This window comes from Macrobrachium rosenbergii, chromosome 59, assembly GCF_040412425.1.
Source record: "Macrobrachium rosenbergii isolate ZJJX-2024 chromosome 59, ASM4041242v1, whole genome shotgun sequence".
NCBI lineage: Eukaryota > Metazoa > Arthropoda > Malacostraca > Decapoda > Palaemonidae > Macrobrachium > Macrobrachium rosenbergii.
In genome coordinates this window covers 26,028,525-26,048,454 of record NC_089799.1, presented here as the reverse complement: position 1 = coordinate 26,048,454, position 19,930 = coordinate 26,028,525, and the positions used below count along the sequence as shown (strand labels likewise).

The 19,930-nt window shown below is 36.7% G+C and overlaps 1 protein-coding gene across 2 annotated transcripts in view; it reads left to right on the top strand.

Annotated features, from left to right (window-relative positions):
• LOC136837553 (glyoxylate reductase/hydroxypyruvate reductase-like) overlaps positions 1 to 19,930 on the top strand; it is a 44,554-nt gene that overhangs the window by 12,147 nt on the left and 12,477 nt on the right. Inside the window, exons 2-3 of one of the 2 annotated variants that reach the window (XM_067102405.1) lie at positions 17,830 to 17,914; positions 18,479 to 18,597. The gene's annotated coding sequence lies outside the window, so the exon portion shown is untranslated. Of the gene's footprint in view, positions 1 to 17,829; positions 18,236 to 18,478; positions 18,598 to 19,930 lie in introns of both variants that reach the window. The other variant, XM_067102404.1, reaches the window with a different exon arrangement.

The window sequence follows — 19,930 nt, the reverse complement described above, 5'->3', positions numbered from 1 at the left end:
AGGTATAAAACCTCATCATCAGGCTGAAAAAACCGACAAGGATGAGAATCAATAAAATTACAATAAAATGAATTGTCATAATAAATCTTCAGCAAAAATACTAACGAAATATATAAAATGAACAAGTAAATACAAACTAAAAGGGTGAGACGTAAAATAACGAAAAATTAAAAACATAAACATAAAAATATGAAAATAAAACTAAAGTGAAATGTAAACAAACTACCACTCACAAAGTAAAATATTTAACAACCTAATTGAGTACCTACTATGAAATTACACGATAGCTAGTTGTATTTACTTGTTCATTTTATATATTTCGTTAGTATTTTTCTGAAGATTTATTATGACAATTCATTTTATTGTAATTTTATTGATTCTCATCCTTGTAGTTTTTTTCAGCCTGATGATGAGGTTTTATACCTCGAAAGCTCGTATAATAAAGAATGTTCTTCCTGGTCTTGGCAATATTATTTATCATTAAGCTATATATATATATATATATATATATATATATATATATATATATATATATATATATATATATATAAATCTATATATATGTGCGCGTGTGTATGCGTGTGTAATTTTGTGCGCGCATGGTTGTGCATGAGTGTGCTGTTGTTCATTTGTATTTGCGTGTCAGGTAAACGCTGTTTACCTTGCAAGGCGGTTAGCTTTGAAGGCGAAGGCAAAACACATTATCATCCATCCATGTCTAGCTGCTGATCGGATGGTGAGAATAATTGCAAAATACTTTAAACTGCATCACAGGGCCACACGGAGGCAAGGCACTATATGACCATGCTTTCGTCAAGGGCTATATTGGGATCGCTCAATCTCTTTTCTCAGAAACTTTCTTTCCCTTGGACTGTTGTACGATTCCAACAGTCCAGAACACCCTTGGCCTTCCAGTTCTTCTTGCTCATCTAGCGTCCGTTGTTTAGGTCTCTTTTAATAATCTACGTTTTTCCATTTTCTCCTCATGGACGAACCATCTCAAGACAACCGGCCTCTGGATCTGTTTGCTAATGGGGACATTTTCAACACCTCCGCCACATTCATTATTATCATTATTATCATCAGCAAGTCCGTATTGCTGTCTACCTCATTGGAGGCCCTATTGTGTATGATCATATTATGAGATCTATTACTGTTTTGTATCTCTTTTCTCTTTCTATCGTGTTTTTTATCTCCTGAGTTTTTGTCATAACCAGTTTTAATTATGTCTTCCAATTATATATTGCTGGTGTTCTTAAATGATATTCCCGTCAGTGACATATTTGTTTTCTATTTATTTTGTACACGCTGTTGTTTTTGTAGTTGTTGTTGTTATAGATTAAGGTAGCCTTATGCCAGCACGGCTGCTATCATAAGTACCATACCTTCTTTACTGTCCGACTTGTTGTGATTGATATTCAGTGACGTTAGCTTGACCCATGGCTACAATTATACTCATGCCACGCTCATTATTATTATTATTATTATTATTATTATTATTATTATTATTATTATTATTATTATTATTATTATTATTGCAGATACTAAATTTTTCTACGTACGGTATTTGTACTGTCTCTCTTGTACCAGCATTCTGCACGCATATGCCTTATACCTTGTCCTCATGCACAATGAACACAATTCTCTTTTACATGATTCGACGGTGTATTTGCGGAAAATTTTGCCTTTTTCAGTAATTCAGTGACATATGTTGACTTATTATCATCTGCAAAACTCTGTGGTTTTCATCCCTTGCTTCTTATTTTCCTGTTTCTCCTCTTCCTCTCGGTGCTTTAATACTCTCAAACATTACATTCGAAGTATACAGTCAAACACTGAGCATCTTTCACAACACTGTGACCTTACTCTCATCGAAGGTCATATTACTTTTTATTTGTTTTTTATTTGGATGTTGCCATTTTTGCAAAGAACGAAAGTGCACTGTTATTAATTTCCTTTTGTGTCTTTTTAAACGTAGAGAGACGCTTTTCCTGTACTTCTCCTGCATGTTATTTAGATTTTAATGATAATAATGAAAGAAAATCGTGAAAGGCCGAGAAGGGATCAGTCAGGGGCATTTCTTTGCGTACCTGAATTTAAAGTAGTCTCTTCCCGCTCTTTCTCGCGTAGTGCAAAATCTTCAACAAACAAAAACCTCTTCATGTGAGACAGTTATGCATAAATTACTCGCTAACATTACTGTCAGTTAGCACGATAGTCAAATTTCTGGGTTCCACACCGTTTAACTTAGATGTTATTAATCATCATATTTGTGAAAGCTGTCCATTAAAATGACACATGAATGAGAACACTAGAAAATGGTGCTTTATTAGTGATAACTGACCTACTGGGGTCGTCAAGGTCATTTAAAGAAAAAGTATTGACGAATAAAAGAGGCCCGCATGGTGGACTAAATAAAGGTCGATAGGAGGCCTCTAGATATAAATTATGGAAGTGAAGTGAAGCCTACGAATACAACAGTGCTTCGTACGAGTCACTTTGTTGTGCAAGCAATCTAGACCACACTTAACCGACCTGAGTTAATACTGGTTCTGTAAATATCACCTTTTAGCAATCTCGTTTCTTAATTTATCCTTCAACTTCCTAAACAATATTCTTATATGTATGTGTATGTAGACTGTGCATCAATGTATGTAATTCTAACTCTGACGAATCACCATTGTCTTGAGCTAGTGCGGTACAAAGTAGAACCAGTCGCCCAGCTGAGCAAGGCCGACCCACTAGAGTAGAGAAGTAAGGGAGAGAGAGGGACAAACAACTGCAGGAGTAAAATCTGCGGGTAGGTGAAGCCAAGAAACGCAGGCAAAAGTAGGCTAAACGATGCGTCGTGACTCAGCTCTTCACCTTGACCCCAGACACGTCTAAAAAAGAAAACCTTTCTGTGATGCAATGCAAGGACTAGATAATTTAATGACCTGCCCAGGCAAGTTTTTCATCCGACTTCTTCAGGAGGAAATTGCGTACAGACGCAAACGAAGGGTGACACGCACACACAAACATGTGCACATAATTATGTGTGTATGTTGTGTGTATCGATACTTATTTTACATATATGTGCATGTATGTGATTTTGAATGTGATTTTGATTTTGCAAGAGCTTTCATGCTCTTCAGGGAGATGAGGAAAAGTGAAAAGGATAAAGAAACAATAATAATAACAACCAAGCTCGATCAGCCGCTACAGTCATGGCAACCCCAGACATCAAATGAATCGTCCAGTACTTTTGTCGGTATGTATTCAGGTCGCCCTCCGCGAGTAATGTCACCATTTAGAAAACAACACGAACTACCACATTGCTCTAAAATAAAGATACTCGTTCTACCAGAACTGACCTCTGAGCACGTAGCAATACTGTCTACATTACGTGACCAAGCAACCACAAATGACACCGAGCTGGCGTCACTCTTAATTTCGTTCGTTATCTGATGAAAGGCCTCGGCAAATGTTGCATGACATCGCTGTGTATGTGCGCTCTAACAAGGACTGGTTTAAGCCGGATAATGTCTATGGTTGCTGGGGTTCAGTTCACGCCAGAGGAAATCAGCAGAAAAGAGGGACCAGAGCTCTTGCGTATGCCAGGAGAAAAAGGGAAAGCGGCCAATAAGCAAGCAAACAAATAGATAAAGAACTGGATGTCATCGTCATGCGCTTTCTTAGACAACTGAAAATCAAGAGATCTTCAGAATTTAACAAAATTACGCAGGAGAGGTAAAGTCTGTGTCTCTTATTTTTAAAAAAATATATAATATTTAGAGGATTTTGAGAAACAGTTTCTTGCTTAACAGTGATCTTCCTTTCCTTCGCTTTTATTAATACCACATCACTTAACGAATTCTGCCAGACAAAATTAGCAAGATGTAACACATGAAATGAAAGTACTATCGACTGACAGTACAAAAGGCAAGTATATATTTCTACTGAAATACACTAAAATTAAGGATTAGGGTAAGATCATTCTATTTTCTCTCTCTCTCTCTCTCTCTCTCTCTCTCTCTCTCTCTCTCTCTCTCTCTCTCTCTCTCACACACACACACACACACACAAACACACGCAACATGAAGAATGACATCTTGGGAGGTAAGGAAGGCTTTAGGGACTATCATTATAGCGAAGACAATTAGTAAATGAAAAAAGTCTCACAGAACGCTTTTGGATACTTTTATGTTAAATGCAAGTGTGTTGAGTCATTGGCAGTTGTTTGGAATGAAGTCTTCTCTGGAATACTGGCAAAGTCGTAAAAAGAGCGAAGGTAAAAAATACTTTCCAGAATTATGTACACCAAATGTGTAATCATCTAGGGGTATGTGTGTTATGGTTTCGCTCGCGTATACTACTATATTGTACCAAAATATCCTGTGAATCTTCATAACAGGATTCACTGATAAGAAATAATGAATAAATAAGTGTTAGGTTGTTAATCTGTCGAGTTATCCTAACAGATATCCAGCTAATTTTTGACACAATGAATGTTTACGATCTTCTTCAAAGGTTTAGCAAATCAAGAGAGAGGAGAGATGATAAAGATATGGTTGATAAGTAAAAATGTTTAGAAACTAAATAATGACAGACAAGATATAACGAAAAAACAATTCTATAATAAATATGCTTTATATCTAGCAGGTAGTAAACTGGAAAGGACAATTCAACGTCATATTTTCCTAAATTCTGCCTCGAAATACAATTATCAAGCTTCCTTTACAATAAAAAAACTATCTTTGCTTCCTTTCCAGATTAATTGATGAAAATGAACGAGTGACAGAATTGAGTAGTAAGAGTGTAAAATTAGGCTTTGAGCGAGATATAATCGTTCATATGTTATTTTCAGAAACGAAACGAAAAGAAAAAAGCAGTGTGAACATAAGGCAGGTGCATCGACACATTCAAGAAACGACATCGTTAAGAATGTGGAAAGTCTTCTAAGAGACCAGTCGGTAAGAATGTAAAAGGTCTTCTAATAAACCAGTCGTTAAGAATGTAGACAGTCTTCTAAGAAGCAAATCATTAAGAATGTAGACAGTCTTCTATGAAACCAGTCTTTAAGAATGTAGACGGTCTTCTAAGAAACCAATCGTTAAGAATGTAGACAGTCTTCTAAGAAGCAAATCGTTAAGAATGTAGACAGTCTTCTAAGAAGCAAATCGTTAAGAATGTAGAAGGTCTTCTAAGAAACCAATCGTTAAGAATGTAGAAGGTCTTCTAAGAAACCAATCGTTAAGTATGTAGAAGGTCTTCTAAGAAACCAATCGTTAAGAATGTAGACAGTCTTCTAAGAAGCAAATCGTTAAGAATGTAGAAGGTCTTCTAAGAAGCAAATCGTTAAGAATGTAGAAGGTCTTCTAAGAAACCAATCGTTAAGTATGTAGAAGGTCTTCTAAGAAACCAATCGTTAAGAATGTAGAAGGTCTTCTAAGAAACCAATTGCTAAGAACGTAGAAGGTCTTAAGAAACCAATCGTTAAGAATGTAGAAGGTCTTCTAAGAAACCAATCGTTAAGAATGTAGGTCTTCTTAGAAACCAATCGTTAAGTATGTAGAAGGTCTTCTAAGAAACCAATCGTTAAGAATGTAGAAGGTCTTCTAAGAAACCAATCGTTAAGAATGTAGAAGGTCTTCTAAGAAACCAATCGTTAAGAATGTAGATAGTCTTCTAAGAAACCAATAGTTAAGAATGTAGGTCTTCTAAGAAACCAATCGTTAAGAATGTAGAAGGTCTTCTAAGAAACCAATAGTTAAGAATGTAGGTCTTCTAAGAAACCAATCGTTAAGAATGTAGAAGGTCTTCTAAGAAACCAATCGTTAAGTATGTAGAAGGTCTTCTAAGAAACCAATCGTTAAGAATGTAGAAGGTCTTCTAAGAAACCAATCGTTAAGAATGTAGAAGGTCTTCTAAGAAACCAATCGTTAAGAATGTAGATAGTCTTCTAAGAAACCAATAGTTAAGAATGTAGGTCTTCTAAGAAACCAATCGTTAAGAATGTAGAAGGTCTTCTAAGAAACCAATAGTTAAGAATGTAGGTCTTCTAAGAAACCAATCGTTAAGAATGTAGAAGGTCTTCTAAGAAACCAATCGTTAAGTATGTAGAAGGTCTTCTAAGAAACCAATCGTTAAGAATGTAGAAGGTCTTCTAAGAAACCAATCGTTAAGTATGTAGAAGGTCTTCTAAGAAACCAATCGTTAAGAATGTAGAAGGTCTTCTAAGAAACCAATCGTTATGTAGAAGGTCTTCTAAGAAACCAATCGTTAAGAATGTAGAAGGTCTTCTAAGAAACCAATCGTTAAGAATGTAGAAGGTCTTCTAAGAAACCAATCGTTAAGAATGTAGAAGGTCTTCTAAGAAACCAATCGTTAAGAATGTAGAAGGTCTTCTAAGAAACCAATCGTTAAGTATGTAGAAGGTCTTCTAAGAAACCAATCGTTAAGAATGTAGAAGGTCTTCTAAGAAACCAATCGTTAAGAATGTAGAAGGTCTTCTAAGAAACCAATCGTTAAGAATGTAGAAGGTCTTCTAAGAAACCAATCGTTAAGAATGTAGAAGGTCTTCTAAGAAACCAATCGTTAAGTATGTAGAAGGTCTTCTAAGAAACCAATCGTTAAGAATGTAGAAGGTCTTCTAAGAAACCAATCGTTAAGAATGTAGAAGGTCTTCTAAGAAACCAATCGTTAAGAATAGAAGGTCTTCTAAGAAACCAATCGTTAAGAATGTAGAAGGTCTTCTAAGAAACCAATCGTTAAGTATGTAGAAGGTCTTCTAAGAAACCAATCGTTAAGAATGTAGAAGGTCTTCTAAGAAACCAATCGTTAAGAAGGTAGAAGGTCTTCTAAGAAACCAATCGTTAAGTATGTAGAAGGTCTTCTAAGAAACCAATCGTTAAGAATGTAGAAGGTCTTCTAAGAAACCAATCGTTAAGAATGTAGAAGGTCTTCTAAGAAACCAATCGTTAAGTAAGAAGGTCTTCTAAGAAACCAATCGTTAAGAATGTAGAAGGTCTTCTAAGAAACCAATCGTTAAGTATGTAGAAGGTCTTCTAAGAAACCAATCGTTAAGAATGTAGAAGGTCTTCTAAGAAACCAATCGTTAAGAATGTAGGTCTTCTTAGAAACCAAGTAAGGTCTTCTAAGAAACCAATCGTTAAGAATGTAGAAGGTCTTCTAAGAAACCAATCGTTAAGAATGTAGAAGGTTAAGAAACCAACGTTAAGTATGTAGAAGGTCTTCTAAGAAACCAATCGTTAAGAATGTAGAAGGTCTTCTAAGAAACCAATCGTTAAGAATTAGTCTTCTAAGAAACCAATAGTTAAGAATGTAGGTCTTCTAAGAAACCAATCGTTAAGAATGTAGAAGGTCTTCTAAGAAACCAATAGTTAAGAATGTAGGTCTTCTAAGAAACCAATCGTTAAGAATGTAGAAGGTCTTCTAAGAAACCAATCGTTAAGTATGTAGAAGGTCTTCTAAGAAACCAATCGTTAAGTATGTAGAAGGTCTTCTAAGAAACCAATCGTTAAGTATGTAGAAGGTCTTCTAAGAAACCAATCGTTAAGTATGTAGAAGGTCTTCTAAGAAACCCAGTATGAAGAAGGTCTTCTAAGAAACCAATCGTTAAGTATGTAGAAGGTCTTCTAAGAAACCAATCGTTAAGAATGTAGAAGGTCTTCTAAGAAACCAATCGTTAAGAATGTAGAAGGTCTTCTAAGAAACCAATCGTTAAGTATGTAGAAGGTCTTCTAAGAAACCAATCGTTAAGTATGTAGAAGGTCTTCTAAGAAACCAATAGTTAAGAATGTAGGTCTTCTAAGAAACCAATCGTTAAGAATGTAGAAGGTCTTCTAAGAAACCAATCGTTAAGAATGTAGAAGGTCTTCTAAGAAACCAATAGTTAAGAATGTAGGTCTTCTAAGAAACCAATCGTTAAGAATGTAGAAGGTCTTCTAAGAAACCAATCGTTAAGTATGTAGAAGGTCTTCTAAGAAACCAATCGTTAAGTATGTAGAAGGTCTTCTAAGAAACCAATCGTTAAGTATGTAGAAGGTCTTCTAAGAAACCAATCGTTAAGTATGTAGAAGGTCTTCTAAGAAACCAATCGTTAAGTATGTAGAAGGTCTTCTAAGAAACCAATCGTTAAGTATGTAGAAGGTCTTCTAAGAAACCAATCGTTAAGAATGTAGAAGGTCTTCTAAGAAACCAATCGTTAAGAATGTAGAAGGTCTTCTAAGAAACCAATCGTTAAGTATGTAGAAGGTCTTCTAAGAAACCAATCGTTAAGTATGTAGAAGGTCTTCTAAGAAACCAATAGTTAAGAATGTAGGTCTTCTAAGAAACCAATCGTTAAGAATGTAGAAGGTCTTCTAAGAAACCAATCGTTAAGTATGTAGAAGGTCTTCTAAGAAACCAATAGTTAAGAATGTAGGTCTTCTAAGAAACCAATCGTTAAGAATGTAGAAGGTCTTCTAAGAAACCAATCGTTAAGAATGTAGAAGGTCTTCTAAGAAACCAATAGTTAAGAATGTAGGTCTTCTAAGAAACCAATCGTTAAGAATGTAGAAGGTCTTCTAAGAAACCAATCGTTAAGATATGTAGAAGGTCTTCTAAGAAACCAATCGTTAAGTATGTAGAAGGTCTTCTAAGAAACCAATGTATGTAGAAGGTCTTCTAAGAAACCAATCGTTAAGTATGTAGAAGGTCTTCTAGAAGGTCTTCTAAGAAACCAATCGTTAAGAATGTAGAAGGTCTTCTAAGAAACCAATCGTTAAGTATGTAGAAGGTCTTCTAAGAAACCAATCGTTAAGAATGTAGAAGGTCTTCTAAGAAACCAATCGTTAAGAATGTAGAAGGTCTTCTAAGAAACCAATCGTTAAGTATGTAGAAGGTCTTCTAAGAAACCAATCGTTAAGAATGTAGAAGGTCTTCTAAGAAACCAATCGTTAAGTATGTAGAAGGTCTTCTAAGAAACCAATCGTTAAGTATGTAGAAGGTCTTCTAAGAAACCAATCGTTAAGAATGTAGAAGGTCTTCTAAGAAACCAATCGTTAAGTATGTAGAAGGTCTTCTAAGAAACCAATCGTTAAGAATGTAGAAGAATGTAGAAGGTCTTCTAAGAAACCAATCGTTAAGAATGTAGAAGGTCTTCTAAGAAACCAATCGTTAAGTATGTAGAAGGTCTTCTAAGAAACCAATCGTTAAGTATGTAGAAGGTCTTCTAAGAAACCAATCGTTAAGTATGTAGAAGGTCTTCTAAGAAACCAATCGTTAAGTATGTAGAAGGTCTTCTAAGAAACCAATCGTTAAGAATGTAGAAGGTCTTCTAAGAAACCAATCGTTAAGAATGTAGAAGGTCTTCTAAGAAACCAATCGTTAAGAATGTAGAAGGTCTTCTAAGAAACCAATCGTTAAGAATGTAGAAGGTCTTCTAAGAAACCAATCGTTAAGTATGTAGAAGGTCTTCTAAGAAACCAATCGTTAAGAATGTAGAAGGTCTTCTAAGAAACCAATCGTTAAGTATGTAGAAGGTCTTCTAAGAAACCAATCGTTAAGAATGTAGAAGGTCTTCTAAGAAACCAATCGTTAAGAATGTAGACGGTCTTCTAAGAAACCAATCGTTAAGAATGTAGAAGGTCTTCTAAGAAACCAATCGTTAAGAATTCAGTCTTCTAAGAAACCAATAGTTAAGAATGTAGGTCTTCTAAGAAACCAATCGTTAAGAATGTAGAAGTTCTTCTAAGAAACCAATTGCTAAGAACGTAGAAGGTCTTCTAAGAAACCAATCGTTAAGAATGTAGAAGGTCTTCTAAGAAAACAATCTTTAAGAACGTAGACAGTCTTCTAAGAAACCAATTGTTAAGAAAGTAGAAGGTCTTCTAAGAAACCAGTCGTTAAGAATGTAGACGGTCTTCTAAGAAACCAATCGTTAAGAATGTAGACAGTCTTCTAAGAAACCAATCGTTAAGGTTGTAGGAAGTCTTCAAATAAAAAAAGATTATGCTTCAAATAATATGAGCGGGGTCTTGTTTAAGTCTTGGGTCTCCTGAAAATTGCTCTCATACCTGGAACTCATTAGCGAAAGCACACTGCTGCATTGTAGTTTGAACAACGATAAAATTAGTGTAAGTTACAAAATAGCTAATGAGAAAAGCACAGTGGTTTAATGCATCGACCTGTTTTAAAGAGAATTCAGTGATCAGGAGAGAGAGACTAAAGTAGGAAGGTAAGTACATTGCTGATCTCAGAGGCGTGAGTAGAATGTAAAAGCCAAATTCTGTTGTAATAACCATAACCTCAGCAATTGTTGAATCGTCATCTCCTTGTGACAAGCTCCTTGACTGGGTAATGCTTCGAAATTCTGGTCAGTAATAAACATCCTGATTTGGGAACTTACTGTATCTGTCCCAGTTCCATCTTCGTCTGAAAAGTAACACATCAAAAGATTTTCAGCGACACGTTAGGAACATACCGGAGGTTACACTTCAGAGCAGCTGTAATCTACATACAAGGTCGTTTTTCTCTTGTTTACGAGTTCGCCTTAACTTTGCTTTTTGCAAGCAACTTTGAAATAGGCAATTTTCTAAACAGCAACAACAACTCTAGCGTTAATTGTTGTAGCGGTGCAAAAAAAAAAAAAAAAAATTATGGGAAAAATAACACTGTTAAGAATAGGAAGAAAGTGCTAGTTTATTACGTTGTGAGATTTCAGGAAACTGCCTAATCTCTGGTTCGTCTGACGTTTTTAGGGGCCATAATCTAACAGTCAAGCGACAGCCTTTGATGAGCGTTGCATGCGATATTCTGTATAATTTTTATGCTTTCGATTTTTTCATGAGAGAGAGAGAGGGAGAGAATTCACGTAATTAAGGATCAGTCAACGTAATTTTGGCTGTACAACTTTAGTGGTGAATCACGTTTATACGCCTAAGGGGCGCATTTTTTACGATATCTTACTTCTTTTTGTGCAGAAGGTAGAATTTAGCGTGAACGAGTAGACAACGATGATAATTATCCATGAATTTTCCTCGAAAGATCATTATCTCAAATCAAACTGTGACTGTCCAAGACCCGTTTCTATTGTGAGCTAGAGGCATGATGAATACTTTGAAAGAGCTCAATACCAAAATTGCCTGTCAAGCAAAGTACTTCGGTTTTGCTAACCATCGCAGCCCTTGAAAGGCGTAATGAAATAAGTAAGGTTCGAGTTGCATCACATCTCCCTTTTGTTCAAACTAAAATGCATCAAGACACGCGTAGTAAAATTCGTCAAAAAAAAGTTAGTAATACGAACTTGGCCCCAAGAAACAGTGAATAAATAGAGAAGCAGACTATTCGCGTTTTTGCTCATTGACATAAAAGTGGAATTGTCAAGATAAAGATAATTCGATTATTATTCAGATACTGAGAGAACTAGACACACCTTTAAAATATTCACAGAGGAATCACCTAAATCGATCTTCGTCAGAAATGCAAATCGTGCACCACAGTCTCAGGAGCAATCGCGCAATGAAGAAGAAAAATCATTATCAGAAGAAAAAAATTGCTCTTACTGAACCAAACTACGTCAGACCGTAAATAGGAGCACAATAGTCTTACTGTCAAATACCAGTTTACCATTAGAATTATGGGGCAAACTTAACATTCTGGGACGTTAACGTGCAAACAAACTAATGCATCACGTGCGCATATGTTGACAAGAGCGAGACCACTTGTAGGGGAGGGCACGTAATCATTGTAATTGCGCAGAAATCCTCTCTGTCTGTCTGTCTGTCTCTATGTCTCGCATTCACTTCCTTATTGCATTTCTTCATCGCTGTTTCTTACGCAATTTCATTTACTCTGGGTCTTGCTGCCCTTCCTCTTGAAAATAACTATAAATATCATATTTGGGCTATTACGCGCTTCTACTTTGATTGTATTCACACGCACACGCGTAGCTATTTTCTGGCGAAACCACGACATAAACTGTTTTGCTCAGTCCGTTTTGCTACATAAATACCGTTATCTACAATTCTGTATGACTAATTGATTCTCCCATATTTTGGCATTTCCCGTGTCACGAACCTTGTTTGTATAATTTGTAAAAATCGTGTATTTTAAAAGAGTCCTTGTTCGTGTACACTTCCCACCCTTCCTTTCCTTCCTTTAGACTCCTGCCACTTCTCGTTTTCTCTTTACTTTCTCGGTTTTGTTACCGATTTTTTCAGCTTGCGGGACGGTTTACTTTCCATAGCTATTCAGTTGTGGTGTTTTTAGTTTTGTTCTGCATATGTAAAACGCTTCGATGTATTTACAATTATGAAGATATTCGTGAGTCAAGAAAATATTTTATTTGTCAGTTGTTGATTAACGTGCTCTGATGTTATGTAATTATTATAACCCAAATATTTTGCCTATTGCATTTACGTTCCTTATTGTTGCATTTTATTCTTGTTATTTAAGATTTCTAGGTGCATGTACTTCATTTGTATTATGATTCATCACCTAATCAGAGACGAAGACCCATAGGTCATTAAATTTAGGGTCAGGCCGGGATAGCAAACTTATTTTTCAGTAATTTTTTTACTCTTAAAAGTTTGTCAACTTCTCACGCATCTGCAGTTGCTCTTTCAGATGTCAATGTTTTTTCGTAATCCGTATATGTTCTTATCTTGATTTATTTACAGATGTTAACCACTGTCATAGTATTTGGTTGAAGTGTAAGGGAGGGATACTGCCTTATAGTTTTAAACTGATTACCGATCTTTACGGTAGATTAATTTCTCAGCCACTTTGCGGTTTTTTGGCTTCTAGGCAATAATTTACAATCCGTTGGTGTTCGAGTTTAGTTATAAGGACACCTCGTGTAGTTCCTTGCATCGTGTTTTAAATGTTATTAGGGAAATTGTCAAGCTATTTCTATTGTATCGGCATAAACGAGTCTGTCTTTAAGGTGAGTTTCTTACTTTTGGTTTGATCCCGTTCAAACAACTTGTCTTCACAGGACATTGCTTTCGGAGCGTGTGAGGTTAATGTTACTAGTGACTTAGTCTTATCTGGAACATTCATATATAAACGTATGTCTGCCAAATTGTATGTGTGTGTGCTTTTTTTTTTTTTTGTCAGGTGAAGATGTCTTCAGTGTCTGTTGCCTATTAGTCTGTGATTTTCATTTTTCATCGACGAGGTCTTCAGTGCCTGTTGCCTGTTAGTTGTGATTTCCAAAGTCATTACCAATGTTTTCAATGATTCTTCAACGGACTTTGATACGTCTGATCGTCTTGGCTGTCCCTCAAGGTTTTAATATATTCTAGCAGGAGTTCATGGTTTTTCATCTTGATAAATTACTCCTGAAATCCTTACATTTGAGACAGGTAGTGGTAATCTCCAAAGTGCCTTTTGATATATCTGAATTTGTAGCAGAACCTGCTGGCAAACTTTCTTTTCCTAGTTTCTTGAAGGTAGACTCTTTCTCTCGCTTGTCAGCTTAACGTTCAGGTGGGCCACACTGCGCTCAAGTCAAATTCTAGAATCCACTCTGGATTACTATGCAGATATGGATGTTTCTACTGAATAGGTTGTTAATTTTAAGTCGGGCAAAGTAGATAAGAATTAGAGCAAGCTAGAATACAGTTAAGACTTTTTGAAGTTACAGATTAAGTTTTTTCTTAAGAGGTTAGAGGAAAAGCAGATTTTAGAGTTAGGATTAGAATATAAAGTTAGTGAGGCAGGGCTAATCAAGATTAGAGGAGAAGATGGATATTTCTAGTCCTCGCCCCTATTCATTTTGAGTTGTTCAAAGCAAAGCCTATGCCCGTTTTTTATTATAAGATTCTTTCATTTCTTTCCCTGTTGCTAATCCAGAATGGCTTGTATCAGTGATTATTGAAATTTTATATAGAAATTGGTGAAAATTTAGTTATCAAGCAGAACATTCTAGATGCTTACTCCATCATAGAAAATTGCTTCGGGATGCTACTGAAACTGCTTCTCAAACACTTCCAGAACTTGGCAGGCCAAAGCTTATTTCTAGAGATGGCTTGAGTGGAAAAATCAACTGTCCATGGATATCGGTAGCCTTGGTAGAGTTCAACCTGAGATTACTATTTCGATGTATGTAGCTGGGAGAGGGGTCAAAGATCTAATGGAAGCCGGGAATCTTCATTATTACAGCATAATTCAGAAGAACAAACCTAAAACCCCTGGTAAGTCTGAAGATACTGATAGTGCAGATGGTGGTAACTCGTGTGCTTACTGTGAGTAGCCTGGCAACGCATCCAATCAACGGTTAAAATTTAATCATAGCTTGTGGTAAATAAAACTAGTTTGCATTGTTTCTCATTAGGACTAAATCTTTGCAATAGTTTTCTTAATTCGAATTATTTGTCCTGAGAAATGGGGGTTGCCCAGTCCATTAAACATAACCTTGTCCATGTTGAGGGTGTAGTAGTTTCAGACTTACAGTATTGCCTCTTGCTGAAGTAAAACTTTTTTGCCCTTACATTAATGAAACAAGTTGCTGTTTGTAGATGTCTTTGGTAAATGATTTAGCCGGGAGTATTGTGTGCTTTTATTTGCAGTCCTGACGATAAATGTTAGTCGTGCTGACGAAATCTGTGTAGTAACTAGTTCAAAGAAATCTTCTGATGAGCAACTAAGCTTATACCTTTCACAAGACAATTTTGTTAAATTGCAGTGGGACGATGGTAGTTTGAGTGGTTTATTGGAAAAAGCTGTGCAAAAGTCGATTGACCGTTCCTTATGTTGAGAATGGAATTCTGATGCCTATATTGGCCTTCTAAATTGTCTGCGAAAGAATCTTGGGTAGGCTGTGAACAGGTTATACTTCAACCTCACTCAAAGATTCTTGTAATTGTTCACCTGTGTTAATTATCATTTAAAAGGAAGTAAAACATCAGATTGTCTTGTAATTTTGTATTGGCCAGGAATGGCAAAATGTGAACTGCACAGTGTTGTATCTACTAGATAGCTGGTAAGTCCAACGAAGTGATAACCACACGAACCACTGAACACTATTGCTATTCCACATGAACCCATTCAGTAAGGTTGTAGTTGACTGTGGGATCTTTGCCAAGGACCTGTAAAGTAACCTGTATCTTTTGACAATGTGTATCCACGAGATTTCAAAATTGATGTTCATTTAAATGATTTATCCTGCTGAAAAGGTCATGGGAAGTTTATTGAAGTACTTAATGCCTTAGGTTTTCCTAAAAACATTTTGTGATTTTTCTTCAGCTTATCCAGTCTCAGGGTGTTGGAAAGGTTACATCAGACATTGAAAAGCAGTCTTGGAAAATATGCCTAGGAATTTGATAGTGATGAAAAGGCTGGGATGAAAATTTAAATTTTGATGTTAAAAATCTGGGTCTCTTTGATGTTCATGCTATGCAGTGTCCCAAATGAGTCGGAGTCTCTAAATTTGGAATACTTTGGCAGAAAAGCTAGAAATGTACTTTGTAGTTAAAGAAAATTTTAATTGGTGGCTGAAGTACTGTAATCACACTTGTCACATTTACTAAGTATTTGCAAAACATGAAAGACCAATTTTGACTTCATAAATCTGCATCTGATTGAGTCACAGGAGAAGCCACATATAAAAAGGCTAAAGTACAAAAATCAAAGTGGGTGGCAATGTTTACTTAACCCTAGAACTGTATCACTGGGTCCGCGCTGATCCACACTGATTTTATTTTAACCTTCCCGCTCTTTTTTCACAGCAGTGGCAGCGTTTGAACAGTGGAGCCCAGTACAGTGGGCTCTCGTGAATTCACTTGGCTCTTGGTACTGAAGCAGGGAGGTTGCGCCCCAGGCTGACCCACAATTTCCGTTTGTGGGATTTTAGTCATGGCACCCTTTACATAAAACGTTATCATTACGCTGTCCCTTGTTTACGATAATTCAGGCCAGAGTGACTAAAAAACAGGTTTAAATGTTTAGTAGGTTATTATACTTTTATGAAATTTTTCTTTTTGTCATCTACTGTATATGTGACCTATCATTTTTTTTTATTCGGGTGTGAAACAAAAGTACGAAAAAATGTCACGTCGCGTTGGACTGACTGATGAATCCATCTCCAATATTTTAGCAGAAGACACTGTAATAGATTTGATGGATGATGTCACCATTGAACCTGTCCTTGCCATCGAAAAGACAAATACAGCTGGTGGAGGCCCTCTTGATGTCCCACCTCTCTCCCTCCCAGCTGAGTTCGATGAGGATGTGCCGAAGGTCATAACTGACGTAGATGAAGTAATGAAGTATACTGTGACTCCACAGAAAAAAAAAAAACAAGATTCTAAACTAGGCTACATGTCACCTATTGCTGGCCCTTCAGGCATCCGCACAGCATCTAGCCATGCTAAACGCAAACTAATTCCTAGGATGTCCACCCCGCTGCCCAGAAAAGAACTCATGAAATGTCTGATGACTCTGACTTTGATCCTGATCCTAACTTAGATTCTGAGCCTGGTACCATTGACTCAGATTCTGACTTTCAGCCACTATCACAATCTGACACTGATAAAGACTCAGACACTGAAGAAGACAACATCAACCAGGACCCTTCAGCCAGTGCCATCCAGGTCCCCACGACCAGCGCCACCCAGAATCCTACTACGACCAGTTCCATCCAGGACCTTACGGCCAATGTCACCCAGGAAAATGATGGTAGCTCCAACCCAACTGCACAATACATATATCAAATGGAGGAAGATGAACGTCGTGCTCCAGATAAAACTTACTGGTCAAGAACACCACTACGGTCAACACGATGTTCAGCACCACAGCAGCAGACACCAACACAGTACACATCTGGACTCGCAACACCATTAGCAAGATCAGCATCAACACCGATGGATTTCTCCATCCTGTTTCTTGATGAAGAAATGTTGAATGATATTGTTCAGTGTGTCAATAATTACATAGAAATAAAAGGCCCAAAGCATGTTAGAAAGACGCAAACAACGGGCAAGACATCCATCTGTGAATTGAGAGCACTAATTGGCATCCTCATTCAGGCTGGTGCCAAACACGACAACCATCGCACTACTCAAGAAATGTTTAGCCCTCAGCATGGAGCACCACTGTACAGGGCTTCCATGAATGAACAAAGATTCAATTATCTTTTACGGTGTCTCACATTCGATGACGTAAGAACACGGCAAGAAAGGGAACCCGCCAACAAGTTTACTCTACTTTTCCAAGGTATGTTTCAGAAATTTGTAGAAAACTGCAAAAAACACTATACACCAGGAGATACCATGACGATTTATGAACAGTTGTTGACCTTTAGAGGAAAATGCCCTTTCAGGGTGTATATACCCAACAAACCCTCGACGTATGGCATGTGATTCAAAAACATACTACATGTGCAATGCCATAACATACCAAGCGCATCATCCCTGATGACTTCAAGGGATGTGAAACCCATTTTCATGAACTTCAACCATTGAAGAAGGAAGAATTATAGTTTTCTATGTTTTTTCTGTCAGTTTTTTTATATAATTTTTGTGTCAACTATTGTTTTTCACTAAGCTTCTTTTATTTTTATAGGAAAAATAAAAGTATGGACGAACTCTGCCAAACCTATATAATACAGTTCAAGAATATTTATTTTTTTTACAATGATCTCTGAAATTCAATAAAGAAACTTATTTTTGCATATATTTTGTATTTTTTCCAAGTGGGTCCAATCGGACCCACGTTTCCCTTTGCGTCAGTCAAATTGAGCGATACAGTTCTAGTAACAATTCAAGGATCTCCATTAAAGCATAAGCTTCTCTGGACCATGTAGAGTAATATATGATTGACTGAATGTTTCTTTACCCCCGACAGGAAGAAGTCGACCCGTCTAGTTCATGGTCAACATAATTAACCGTTGCCATGATACTTCCTCAGTATTAGTGTACAGTCCTGTGAAGTAAGTGTGCAACTTTGTGATAGAAGTGCAAAAGAAGATGGTAAGGATATTCATTTAGATCGAATAATTTGTAGGCAGATTGTTCCAGCTGATATTTTATCCTCAGATAAGTATTGTGAACACAATTACAGAGTTTGCCTAATACAAAGATATATGTTCAGGTGTTCCTGGTAATTGTGATATTTTTACATGACAAAGATTTTACGCAACACTTTTATGACAAAGATTTTGCCCAACACAAGTCCCATTAGTTAACCATGTCTTTTTGCTTGTAGGTGAAGCTACACCTGATGAAAAGATTGAATATTTAGTAGATAATGGGTAAGCTTCTAGTTGCTCGCCTTGGGCTTTTATTTTGCATTGTAATTCCTAAAACCAATGGTCAAGTGAGGATGTGCAGATTACAGATGCTTGAATAGTGTTGACTCTTACAGTCTTCCCAGAGTACTACCTAGTTTGGAAACTTATATATGTAACCCAAATAGGCTTCTGAAAGGGATATAAAAAAGTTAACTGAAAATGCTCGAGATCAGTGCATTCATTACCCTTTTTGGCTTGTTTCAGCACGTTCTTCAGACTGGCATGTGTAATGCACCTGCAACCTCCAGCGTGTGATGAGCTGATCAGAGACCTTGATGTACACGCCTGCCCCGATGACTAGTTTGCTTTAATATACACCTGGGGTAAGCATTTTGACAATGCACTTTTCCACAAAGTTCGCTCAGTTTTACCATTAATCTTTCAAAATCCTCCTTTGCCAAGACCAAAGTAAATATTAAGGTCATTTAACTGGCAGTGGTTCTCTTTCACCTAAAGAAGGTAATATAAGGTCAGTCTTAGAGTATCCAGTTCCATCTGGACTTTAAGAAAATGCTTTTTTTTTGGATGTCTTGCAGTAGATTTTACAAAAACTTGGCTCTTACTGCAAAACCTTTGAGCTTATATCTAGCAAAAAGCAGAATGTCGACTTGCAATCAGTTTGCAACTTCCCATCCAATATTCTAAGTCTCAGAAGTGTACAAGCCTTTGTCTGCAGGTCGAAGCGTTCAACACACGTATTGGTGCTGTGCTTCTGCACTCGAGTGAGGAAGAGCCATCTGATGAATCCCTGTTGCTTCTGGTTTCATTACTTTTTCATGAAGCTCTCGGCCAGTTAACAGCACTGGAGCACTGGTCTACTGTACTGCAAGAGCTCTGTGGTGTAGTAACTGAACTACTACTACATTTCAACGTTTATCTTTGGGATGATACTCCTGTGACAATCTTATCAGACCACTTGCCTCTTTCCTTCAGAGCCAAGCTCCGCAATAACCTGCTTGGGTGGTCTTTTATTATCCAAGAATTCACTGTGGAAAATAAAGCATGCTCCTGGAGCAAAAGCCAAAATGGAAGATTCCCTGCCTCGCAAATGGTGGGTATCTTAAAGCGTCCCTTGCCAGATGATCGTGACGCTTCTCAGCCACCTTTTATTCCCTTATGAGTTGTAATAATTTGTTAAAAGAATCCTTGTTTGTGTACATCTCTCACCCTTTAAGACTCCTTGCCACTTCTTGTTTTCTTTATTATTCCTCGGTTTTGTTACTGGCTGCTCCACAGGATGCATGACATTTTGCTAATCGCTAGTTCTGTGGTGGTGGTTTATTCTACATTGTGTTGAGTATTTACAGCTGTGAAGCATTGTAAGTTGTAAGATGATGTATTCTGTGAACAGGATATGCTGTTATAATTATATATCCCAAATATTTTTAATGTTTTAATTAAATTCCTTCTTGCATTTTTTCTCTTAGATTTCAATGTCTCTACCTCATTTGTATAATGATTCCGCATTTACTCCTGGGCTAAAACTCACAGAGCATTACAAAATATCAAGTTTTATAAAATTAGGTATACAGGAGACCCAACACTGTTTTTTCAGAGTGGTGCAGGGACATTTCACTATCTTTTGTAGACATTCAAACTTTGTCGTAATGTTTTGCGCAAATATCTATTTTAATCACGAGTATCGATGGGTTTGAA